We start from the raw sequence: 12,237 nt of genomic DNA, 5'->3' as shown, positions 1-12,237 counted from the left end.
AAGGTAATGAGGTATTTATTTAGTGCACTAAAGTAGACTAAATTTACTAAAGTAGACTTTAATATAGGGTGAAAATAGAAATTTGAGGGGAGTAGTGGTGAGTTAGACATTGGAAAAAGAAGAGAAAAGGGAACTAAATGGAGTTTATTGAATGTACTGCAGGCATTGAGAAATTAAGTATGAGCTAATCTGCAGGTAACAGTATTTTCTTTTAAAGAAGCAGAATTTTATTTTCTTTGTCTTGCTGGTAGGCTTTTGCATACACAGGTTAGGAAATTTTGCTAAGTTGCTTTCTCCTTGGTGGAAGCTATCAATAGATCACCTCTCCATCCTGGTAGTAGAGAATTCTACCATCCCATGTGCCCTTTCTTCCATCAAATTATACAGTTAAATACAAGCAGATACTTGTGCTCAAGTATCTCATTTTATCCCTTGCATCCCTGTGGTCTGGATTTCTTTGTAAGGCTCATCTGAACTTCTTGCCAACTACCCAGTTTTCCTGCTCTTTGGCACTGGTGTGTGAGTGTGTGTGTGTGTGTGTGTGTGTGTACTGGGCACAGACTTGGAAACCTGGAACTCCTCAGCTCCATGGATGGGGTGAAGCTCCTATTTATCCCAAGAACCTGAAGCTCTGACTGAGAGCTGGGTTTTTTCTATTCCTTGATTTTTATGAGTATAGCTCATACAGCTATTCATTTGATTTAATTCATGCACAAAAACTGGCAGTGAGAATTTCTCTTCTTCAGGGAGTTTTGCATACTATCAAGAACCAAACCATTGTGATGTTTTTTTTTCTTTCAGGAAGAGTTACGTTTGGCTATGTTGCAAGATACCATAAGGGAAAGAAATGTCCCAATTTCAAATGAGGATAAATATAAAGTCATTTCATTAGTAATAAGAAGGTACACTGTCAAATATATAGTCTGAAATAAACACAGTGCCCAGAAGCATCATAGTGATTTTTTTCCCCTGTTAAGTAGCTTTTTTAAAAAACAAGTTTAAGGAAAATGAGAATCAATAATTGTGGTAAGAGCACAGGGCCAGCAAATATGTTTAAATGAAACCGTCTGATGCAATACTTTCTTAAAAAAATACAATTAGGCCTTTGTATTTTTTTTAACAAAACCTCATGTTTTACAACATCACTGGTTCTGTAATAAAATCTATTTAAAACAGAAAGACATGGTCAGCTTTAATAAGTTAGATTTTCTGAAAGAACATTATAATTTCCTCAAGTCTATTAATAGTTAAAGCAAATTAAATAAAGCTAGTTTTATCACTGTTTTTATACATTCCTGTAGAACTGTAATTGTCTCATATTTTTTCCTCAAAAGTATAATATGTTACCTCTTAAATCTAGAAAATAGAAACAGAAAAAGGATCAAGTATGTTTATTAAAAAAACACTCCTATTTGGTACTCTGATTTAGCAACCCCTTTTTCTTCTGTGAGAGAACAGTACCCATAATCTTCAGATCAGGAAACAAAGGGAAAGACTGTAAGTGACTTGCCTGAGGCCTAATGCTGAGATTAAAAATCAGGAGTTTCTGATTATACACGTACATCCATTTGGCCCAATGATTGGTTTTGCTTGACTTTCAAATACCCCCTAAATATTACTTTGAATGTAAAGCAATAAATGTGTTTCTCTTGCCATTTTTGAAAACTTGCACACAAATGGATATAATAAAAACAATCATGTTGTTCCATATGAATGCCATTTGTATTTTTTCTGATAATGAGCAGGCCATTTGAACCAAGGTGAGTACATTAAAAGCTCTAATAAAGAAGAGAATAGATTTCTAAACAGAATAATGAACTGTTAAGTGAATGTACAATAAATAACATCTACAGATGTGGTTGCAAGAAAATTAGTTTTGCATAACTTACCAATATACATTTTCCCCAGATGTTATCAGTTACATGAAAATTAACTTATGTTAGTTATATTATTCATTACGTGCACACTGCATTAGTGTTATTTAAAATGGTTTATAATCTGAGTTTAGTTGAATCGTGCCATGATATTTAAAGAATATCAAGTAAATGGCTTTTTGGCATAATTTAATACTCAAAAGTACAAAATTTCATCACCAAGCATTATGCAGCTTAAAAATAAAAAACCCAGGATGTTTACTTACAAGCCAAATGAAATCACCAGAACTCTTAAGAATTTACATATTCAGTACGAAATGGACAGCTACCAAGGGAATAAATCATACGAATTTTGAAACTCCTGGAATGAAGGACAGGGTCAGTTTAGATCTAAAAAATATTTATATGGATCAGAATCTGCTTCCATGTCTTACCGTGTCTGAGAAGTATAAAGATTTTATTGGAAAACTGTGTTACTTCATGTTTTCTCTTTCTACTTTATGCATTAACATTATTGGGAGCATTAACTCTATTGTTTTTGTTGTTATTTCTTATTTTTGTTGTTGTTTGTGTTTACTGCTATTTATTTATGTTTGTTTTTCTTTGAGAAAGTGTAGGTGATCTGTGGGTCGTGTTTGTATCACTGAAATGTATGATTAAGATGGCAATTATTAAATTCAGTTATTAAATTATTCCAAATATCAAAAATGCCACTGCGATGACAACTTTCCACAGTTTTGAACGGCAAAAAAGTAACTCTTTTTGAGCTATAGACACATATAAAAAACTGGTCTGCTTCAAAAAGACATTTGTTTGGAATTGTCAGATGATGATGACTTCATATGTAAATCAAAACTTACTACAAAATGTCAGAGTTTCAAAAAGCAACCTTTATGGCAAACTTCTCCCAATACTAAGGGGAAAAGGCACAAAAATTCCTGTAATGTTTCAACTATTTCCTCTCCTTGAACAAAGGCAACTACTCATTTGCAAGTCTAATTAAGAAGTGCTGTGTCATTCTAGAAAATTTTAACGCAAATTGTAACCCACTGCCCACAACGTACTATACATAAAGTAACAACACGTGAATGCCACCTGCAAAATGCAATCAATTCTGGTAATGTCATACTGAGGCCATAAATTTGAAGTCAAAGAGAGGAAATTCAAAAGCTGAGATTATCAGACAAACTTTAATTCATTCATTTCTAAAGTGTTTTTCTTTTGTGTTTAGGCCATTACAAACTTTTTCACACACCCTATAAATGTAGAATATCAATTCTGCTACAAGGGCCCTCCTCCCCCTTTGCATTTTTGACTTGGAAACAAATTCGCAAATGCAGCACATCAATTTTCTTTCCTATGCTTAATATGCAGTATTTACATTTTGAAAAGGTTCAAAATGTTGCCAGGCTTCTGCGAGTATGAATAGACATCTAATAGCAACTTCTATTTTTATACACAGCATACCCGAGTTTGAACGTTTATAACTTAATAAAGCTTTGAGACCATCAGATCCACATGCTAATCACCTAAACAGTGAACGGTAACACAGTACATACAACAAGTCAAGACAGGAAATGAAAACTACCCATTCCAGCTGAAGCTGCAAGGAGGTATTCAAGCTGGCAAGCCCCGGTACACCAATTTGCAATGTGCCTAGGACATTCCAGTTAACACCTTGTGCCCACTGTATTTAAATCTCTTGATTTGATCTTACATACGTTGAGCTTGAAATTTTTTTTTTAAAGTTAGATAATTAAGGAAATCGATTCCAGAGTATTTTAGACATCTTCAGTATTTCTCAGTGTACTTCTGCTTAAGGCCAACACTACTATTTGAAAAGAAATCTGAGTACTCCTATCTTAATGACCTCAGACAACAAAATCCTCTCTAATGAATTCGAAAAAGAGTACCTTCTTGTAGTGTAAATGCAATTTAAAAGGAAAAGATTTTTTGATCCAGCTCTGGTGCAAACATTTCCCGCGGGATAGCAGACCTTCAGATACCCAGATCTTCTCTAAAGATGGCCTTAATCTGGAAGATAGATCACTGAATTATAGGCTTTAGACTGGGCTCCATTCCTAATTGGGTGATGCTAAGAAAATCCCTAGGCCTCAGTTTACTTATCTGTAAAAGGAAGATAATGATAATTGCTACCTGGCTACTTCATCAAATTGTTTCAAGGCACAAATTAGATAATATGGATGAAAATGTTGGGAGTTCTTCAAAGGGAAAGTATTATTAAACCCAAAGGTGTGTTATTATTATCATTTTAAATTACTGTTATTATTGAAAGGATCATCTTTCTAATGCCAGGACTGGAAGACAGATCAGAGTAGACATGTTGAGGATACTGGTCCATGCTATTTCTATATTTAATAGTTAACCTTGCCCAAGCAGTCCAATTAACTAAGAAGAATTTGTTAAAGAGGACATGCCATCACCCTGTTTCCATAGAGTCTCAATTTTTAAAATACTAAACATATATCCAATGCTCTTTTATCTGATGAATTCCTTGGACCCAAACAACTACTCTTTTGGGACTCAGATAGCATGACATAACTAGGTAGTTATGTGGTATGGTCAGGACTAAGGCAAATCACCTTATTTAGACAAGGAGAGTGTTTACGTCCAACTTTCAAAATTAGAAAATCTGCTTCTCCCTCCCCAACCCCCACCCCAATTTACCACTCTTTTCATCTGTTGTTTTTCAGCATCCAATGTGGTCTGTGGTTTCCCAGATTGAGTTCAATTCAAAAAGATTTCCTTCAACAAATTTCGTCAAAAGCAGAGTTAGGGCAACAGGTCTTTTTGGTGAAAATTGAAATACCAGAGCTCTTGAAACTCCTAAGTACAACATTGTACTTTTGATTCTCAGATTGACCTTATCTTGCAACTTCCTCAGGGTGAGAGATGGAAAATATGGCTGGTTCCATCATAAATAGTTAGAAAATAACTAATCCTTTTCAAAAAGATTTTTTAGAAGCCACAAAGATTCTATTTGTTTGGCTTACTAAATTATACCCTAAAAGGCATATCCTTGAATTCAGTGTAAAGTATTTCAAACAGTTCTGATCATGTGTGAATTTTTGTTTGGCTTCATCTAGGGTGTTCTATTTAAATTTGAGGTTTTTAATATTTGAAATTGAGCAAATATTCTAAATTATTTCTTGTTTTAAGAACTGGAAATTAAGTATCCGTATCTGTCAATTAGTCAGAATAATAAGATGAGTTATGCAATTCTCTTTGGGGAAAGCCTATTTTGAATTATGAAATATAAATGTAAAATTTTGATTTTATAAATGTTGCATCTTAATTACATCTTATGATAGGTTATGTAAAGATGAAGCTATTTCATGGTGTTTATAGTTGAAAATACTCTTTGAACAAGTACTTGTAATTTTCAGAAATTATATGAGACAATAAATCATAAAGATTAGAAGAGAAACTACAATGGAAGAACCCTAATTCCTTGGTTCTAGTCTCTCTTTTCATGGACTTCCTGTTATTTTCACTGTTTAAGCTATCTGAGTAAAAGAAGGCTGAAACTATTTGGATAACACTATACATGTAATTTACTTAACTTCAAAGCATATGGATTGAACTGCACTTCAGTCCTGAAGTCATCAGTTGGAAGAAAAGTCTTAAAAACTATACTGAAACTCATTTCATTAAGAAATATAAAACTTTGGGGGGCTAAACTAGAATGTTTTTAAGTGCTATAAAATCTTTAGAGAAGTCAACATAATATTATTATTCTCGACCTCGTAGACCCAAGATGTCTATTTTAAGTAATCCGACATTAAAAATGTGCTGACAAATATAGATTAAAAAACAACACAGGAAGTTGTAAATCAGTTGGTAACCCTTAGCATCAAGGAAATAAGAGACCGCAAAAATATACTCATTTAGTCAACCTCAGCCTTAATTTTTAACTAAAGAAAATTTGTAGAAGGCATGATGTTTACATTTTGGATATTTTATTCATAGTTTGTATGTTTCCTTTTTCTTCAGTGGGCTCATAAATTATTACAAGGAAACATGCTGTCACAGTTATAAATATTTCCCTCTCTGCTTAGCTCCCGCCACCTCCCTCCCCCTCCTTTTAAAAATCTCCACTAACTGAAGCTTTAACTGTATGAGGCACTGTTTGGTCAGCAGGGCAGGATTTTCTCACTCGGAGGAAACTGCTGTTGATTACTCCTGTGTGCCTGGTATTCTAGAAACAGGGCTCTTTCAGGAAGCACCCGAGCCCTTCCTTCCATGCATGGCAGCCCCTTATTATGTACTTGGGGGTGTCATTGTTTCAGTGACCTAAGAAGAGGCATGTCTTCCCTTGCAAGGAACAGCTCTGGGTACCCGAAGGTTCTGAGGCTTTTCATGGAATCTGAATTCTTGGAAATTAACTACAAAACTGCTTTTGTGAATAACGGTGTAAGCAGCAACAGATTTTTATCGGAAAAGACCTTTCACCTGTAATCTATAAATTGTACTAGATTAGTTAAAAACAAACCAACCGAATAAACAGCAACTCTGAAAAATTTAGGTGGTATCTTTACTTGAGATTTGCACGTTTTACAAATCTGGATTGTTTTTCCCTTAAATGTGTAGGGAGAGCCCTAGACTGGCTCTGCCACTCAGTAGGGAGTCCAGCTGAGATGTGGTTTATTTGTAAAATGAGGGGGTTGGACTAGGTCATCTCTAGTGCAGTTACAGATGTTATATCCTATGTTACTAAGTTTCAAGTGGCTTTTTCTCTATTTATACAAAACTCCCAGTCGTAGGCCTATGCAGATCTTCAGATTCAGAATTTTTATGTCATGATGTAGAAGAATATTTGGATTGTGCACTTGGTACTTACTGAAATCTTAGACAGGCTGCAGCTTGTCCATTTATTTCTACTTAATTATCTTTTCCAAACGAGCTCTTCCTCCATTTGCTTCATCTCTCAGAGACATCACCAGCTTCTTGGTTACTGGACTCAAAACCTTGAGGTTGTCTTCAGTTGTTACCTCTCCCTGGTCCCCAACATTAAATCAGTCACAAAACATGTTGGAGGCACTTCTGTGATGTCTGCCAGATTCGCCCCCTTCTTTTTCATGACAGTGCGCATCGTAGCCTCCAGGTCCATGTACTTCCTAAGAGATCCTGAGACTACTCGCTCGTGCCCAGTGTGCACAGTGCTGGGAACATGGTGGGTGCTCCACAAATATTTTTTGTACGAGAAAAAAAGCACGGATGGAGGTGCTTTCCCAGCCCAGACAGTCTTGCCTGTGTTACCTCCTTTGCTGGGAGGGCGTTTCTTCCTTGTCCCTGTCAGTTGCTATTCCATCTGGCCTTCCAGGTTTGGCTCATTCACCTCAGTGACATTTTTCTTGTGCTTCAGAGCATTTTGCTTGTTTCTCTTGATAGTACTGGCCGCGTTGTGCCTTGAGTTACAGTCAGGTATGAGCGATCTCCCACCACTTTGTGGAAATTTCTTGAGGGCAGGGACCAGGTGTTACTGATCTTGAGACCCTGGTTCAGGCCTTTGTACACAGGGGGCATTCACTAGGTGTTGAGACCTCCATTAGGGTAACCATTTAAACATTTTCAGGGCTGCCAATTTCTTTGATCAGCGATGATTCAGTTTAAAAAGTCTGTCATGAAAAACGGTAATACCACTGGCAAAAACAAACCTGATGGTTTACTGTTGCATCAGTGCAATGCCTGTATTTCTCAGTCACGAATAGAATCCTAGAGTATTTGCTTGATTAGCACAATGTCAAACAACTAAGCAGCTTCTCACTGACTTGACTGTGTTGCTTAAACTGACTAACCATTTTATAGACATAATGTAATCTAAAATTCTAAAGAATTCCTCAGAGATACTGCTCCCCCGCAGAATTCCTGATAGAAGTAACATCAGAAAATTGCTGGATCTTCTGAGTTGCCTGACTTCAGGGGCCATGATTCACACTGCTTTCCATTGGTCGTCTGCCAGCACCCCTGATCCCCAAAACAATGTGAATGGTACCCACTGGAGTTGGGGTAGCCCAGGCCACCACCAGGAAAATGAACACTGATGATGAAAACACCAGCTCTCGTTTATGGAGAACTCGCTTTGAGCTTGGCATTGGGCTAATTAGAAAGCACATCATACTAGATCCTTTGATTCATATTACATTGTGAGGAGAGGTTTTATTGATTTCATTTTTTTGGTGAAGAACCTAAAGTTCAAAGAGCTTAAGTAACTTGGCCAAGGTCACATAGCTGGAGAACATCGAATTCCATCAGAACTTGAACCCAAATCCATTGGACACCAGAGTCCATATACTCAATCCTTAGGGGCAAGTGAAACCCCACTGGTTCTTTATGGATCCCTGGAAATGTTTCCCTCCAGTTTATAAATGAGGAGATCGCTCCAAAACTCTTTTTGCTTTAGAAAAGTAAAATGCTACATGGGTACTAGATGTGAAAGTATAAGTTCTCTGGGCATTTCAGAAAGAGAATTTGTTCACTGGTTCCTCCCAGCACCATAGTGCATGGTTCCAAAATAAGTTAACAAAAGTAAGTCATGGAGAAATGAATTATTTTTTTAAAGATGGCAAGGTATAAAAAGCATTTGGTTTATAAAGAAATCTGAGAACATGCTTAATTCATCTGTGTAAACAGGAAAGACTAGGAGCATCAGTTTGCTTTTGGTGACTAAAACGGCATGTTCCTGCTCAAATAGCAATTTGTCCTATTTGTTGTAATTGTAATTACTGTTTTCATTGGAATCACAGTTTTGTTTTTTTTTTTCTAGGAACGGCGTGCAGAAAAACAACCAATAACCTAGATAGTTAAAAAACACATTGAGAAATGGGTATGGTTGTGTGAACAAATCTCTTGTGAATATTCCTCCACTGTGTGCTGCAATGTACTTTAAATCCATTTCCATATTTTTAATTAACACTTAGTTCCAAAAAACTTTCTGGAGGCCATTTAAATCACAAATGGGGGAAAAACAAATTTGCTTTATCAGAAAATTGACTATAGACTATTTGGGTAGCTTTTATTATTTTTACATTTTAATGATTAAAATTAAATATAGCCTTGATTACTCATGACAGAAGACAGTGGAATAATTTCCCTAGCTGATATAATTTTAAAGTCAGACCTGGGTGAAGAAGATACTAGTTCTGCTGCAGACGAGTTTCATTGTCCATCCTGCAGCTCTCGTTTCTGATCGGTTCCACCCATTTCTTAAGAAGAATCAGACAGTTGTGCCGAGTTCCTTCCCTAGCACAAACCCAGCGGCGCCTCGGCTTCATCTCCACAGCTGTCCTATAGGGACTACAGTGTTGCTTCTGTCCTGCGGATTTTGGCACCTATTTTCATAGTTTGAATCATTCATTTCTTTGAATGGGAAATAGAATGCACAAATATTATTTTTAAATGCTTTGCACCAAAAAACCTATATGGTCTGCAACGTTGAAACACTGCCACTGTCACAAGCAAAAGGCATAAATGCAACTCTCTGAGGATTCTTGTTCCTCCATGGTCCCTCAGCAAGGGCCACTGTCCTCATCTAGAAAATGAGGACAACCATAGTTACCCACCACACGGGGTTTTGTGAGGGTTAAACCAATGTGTGTAAAGCACTTACACAGTGTCTGCCATGTAGGAAGAGCTTAAAAGTGTGAAGCTTATTTCTTCTTTCTTTTTGATTTTCATGTCACCTATTTATGTCTACAATAAACAATGCTAAACAAAGCTCTTCGAGGGTAGGGACTTGGTCTGTTTTGTTGCTCTGTTCCCTACTTTACTGCCTGGCAGGTGGCTGATAAATAGTCAGAAAGTAATAAATATTTATTGAATGACTAAATGTAAGAAATCACCGTGATCTCATATGGTTAGTAAATCATTCTATTACTATTTCCTCCCCCGCTATACAGTCTATTGACAGAGAGGGTGCCATATTTTAAGATTTTTTTCCCCTGTATCTCTCCCCACGCTGTCACCATAACCTATAACTCAGGCTGTTCCTCCTCTGGGTGTCCAGCCCGGCTCCTTGACCTCACACATTCCTCCAATGCTAATGGTTAGATTCTTCCAAGAGATGTTCATGAAGTTATATGCAAAATGAATAGACTGTGGCAGTAAGACCGGAATATTAGGAAGAGTGTAGCCTGTTTTCCTGATGAGGAAATTATTCAGGCCAGGAAAACCCTTGAAGGATCGTTCCGGTTTTCACACTTGTATGAACACAGCCTCGGTATGAGGGGTTGCTAATGAAGCTGCAGAGTCTGGCCCAGCATGTTAATTTACTCAATTCAGGGAACCTCCCGGTATTTATAAATGAACTCTGTACATTAGGTAACTGATATTTGGATAAGAAAATCAGAAAACAGCACATGTTGTAATACAGTGCTTCAGCAGATTGTAGTAGCAATCAACTGTAGTAAAGCTAACACATTTAAGTGATCAAAAATAAGCAAGGACAATGAGCTACTGTTTTCAAAATTCTGCTAGATACAAGAAACCAGAACTAAAACCATTCAAATAATAAAGGTACATTGCAAAACTAAGTCAGTATTCATTGGGTTAATCTAATTATTCAGTTTACAACCAAGCCTTAACAGATTTGGGATTGGAGCATCACTGGAAACATGAGCCCTCTGATTATCACCCTTGCCCGAGGAGAAGGTGGAGGTCTTACCTCTGAAGGATTTGGTGTTCAAGGCATGTTCTGAAGAACAGATAGAGTATCAAAATGTTATGAAAAGACACATTCTATTTCTGTAGCTTCTGTTTTTTTATTTGAAACATTTTATTCTCCTTCAGCTCAGCAATGATGGTAAATACTAAGAAGTGGCTGGAAAGATAATATTTTACAGTAATTCTTTATTCCCCAAAATAACATTCTCCTGACAGTTTTATTTTGTTATAATTGGTTTGCTTATTGGTAAATAATTTTATTTTGGTTTTGGACACAGAAATATAGCATTGTAACTAACATATTTCTTTGTTGGATCAATTTTTGGTAGATCATAAGACATTATATTATTTTAACAAGAATTTTTAAAAAGTGTTTGCTGTTACATCTCTAAACTTCACCATCTCACTAGCATCTGTCAGATTTAATCACCTACAGAACTACTTTATAAAGATTACCTTATCAAAAAAAGTGTCATCTTGTGAGCTTAGGTGTGAGAATTGCAAAATAAAGCTGAGCTACACTAACAACTGCTGTGCTAATTTATTGTAAATTATGTTTTTTTTGTTTGAAGAGATAAGACATGAGAAGTGTTTCTATTTAAATTCATTTCCTATTATTTTAACATAAATACCAAACAGTTCGACAAAAAAAAAAAGTGAGAACATAGAATATTCCTTAAATAGGTTCTAGTGACAGTGAAATTTATTTTCTAAGCTATCGGTACCAGTCATGTCATACTCTTCTAGGTGCAGAATCAGACAACACAATTAAGACAAAACATGGCTGCTCAGAATGCTAAATGGAAATTGACAATTGTCACGTGAAGAGTGATGATTTATAGGATATGAACTGGAAATAATTGCATAGCAAGCTGGTCTACAATAAAGCTTTAATTCACTGGGCTGACACTGTAAGCTCATAATGTGTTGACCTGGCACCAGCCATGATAGATTACGGCTGTTCAGAACACATAAGCATGTCCCTTTCATGAGCATTCTGGGAACCGTAGTTCAGATGACCCCCGTAAAAACAACTGCAATGGTTTTAACCAAGCTGGTTCTCTAAGAAATGAAAAAGTCATGGTGAGTCATTATATTATTAAAATTCAGAACTAGGTGGCAATGAATCACATGAAGTTATCACCTTTAAATCATCAGAGTATAAATTGGGTCCTGTAAAGTACCATGAGTCTCAATGCATTTTTAACAAGATGAACCTCTTACATAAACAAGATTTTATTATTATATTTATTATTATTATTATTAAAACTAGAGTGGCATTTAGTGCTCATAAAAGTGAAGGGCTAATGTTGCTAGCTTGAGCCAGAAAGAGTATAGGCCTGTATTTGTGGACTGCTTTATGTAGCTCTGCCAATAAATTTTGACCTATTCTTGTTCTTATGAGTCAATGCCAAACATGGGAATTTGTGATTCTAAAAAATGCATTAGTGGATAGGCAAGTGGTGAGAGGACTTCAGATCTTTATTTTTTAAACCTAAACTGGAATTTGAACTCAAGTCTTGAGAATTAGTTGCAGGTCAAGCCAACTGTTTCATTCCCTGTGCACTGCCTCCACCCCCCACTTTTTTTTTTTTTAAATACATTAGATCTTTCAAAGAAAACAGAGTGAAAGGAAATATCACTGAAGAGAAAAGGGGGAAAAAAAACCCATTTTGCTGGC

General features: G+C 36.2%; 1 protein-coding gene across 12 annotated transcripts in view; it reads right to left on the bottom strand.

Annotated features, from left to right (window-relative positions):
- CABCOCO1 (ciliary associated calcium binding coiled-coil 1) overlaps positions 1-12,237 on the bottom strand; it is a 124,172-nt gene that overhangs the window by 28,412 nt on the left and 83,523 nt on the right. Inside the window, exon 6 of one of the 12 annotated variants that reach the window (XR_004323956.1) lies at positions 10,558-10,713. The exons of the other annotated variants lie outside the window; for them this stretch is intronic. The gene's annotated coding sequence lies outside the window, so the exon portion shown is untranslated. The remainder of the gene's footprint in view (positions 1-10,557; positions 10,714-12,237) is intronic. 12 annotated transcript variants of the gene reach the window in all.

The sequence above is a fragment of the Camelus ferus genome, chromosome 11 (genome assembly GCF_009834535.1).
Source record: "Camelus ferus isolate YT-003-E chromosome 11, BCGSAC_Cfer_1.0, whole genome shotgun sequence".
In the NCBI taxonomy this organism is placed as follows: Eukaryota; Metazoa; Chordata; class Mammalia; order Artiodactyla; family Camelidae; genus Camelus; species Camelus ferus.
The sequence above is the reverse complement of the archived record's forward strand: the minus strand, read 5'-3'. Positions and strand labels throughout refer to the sequence as shown.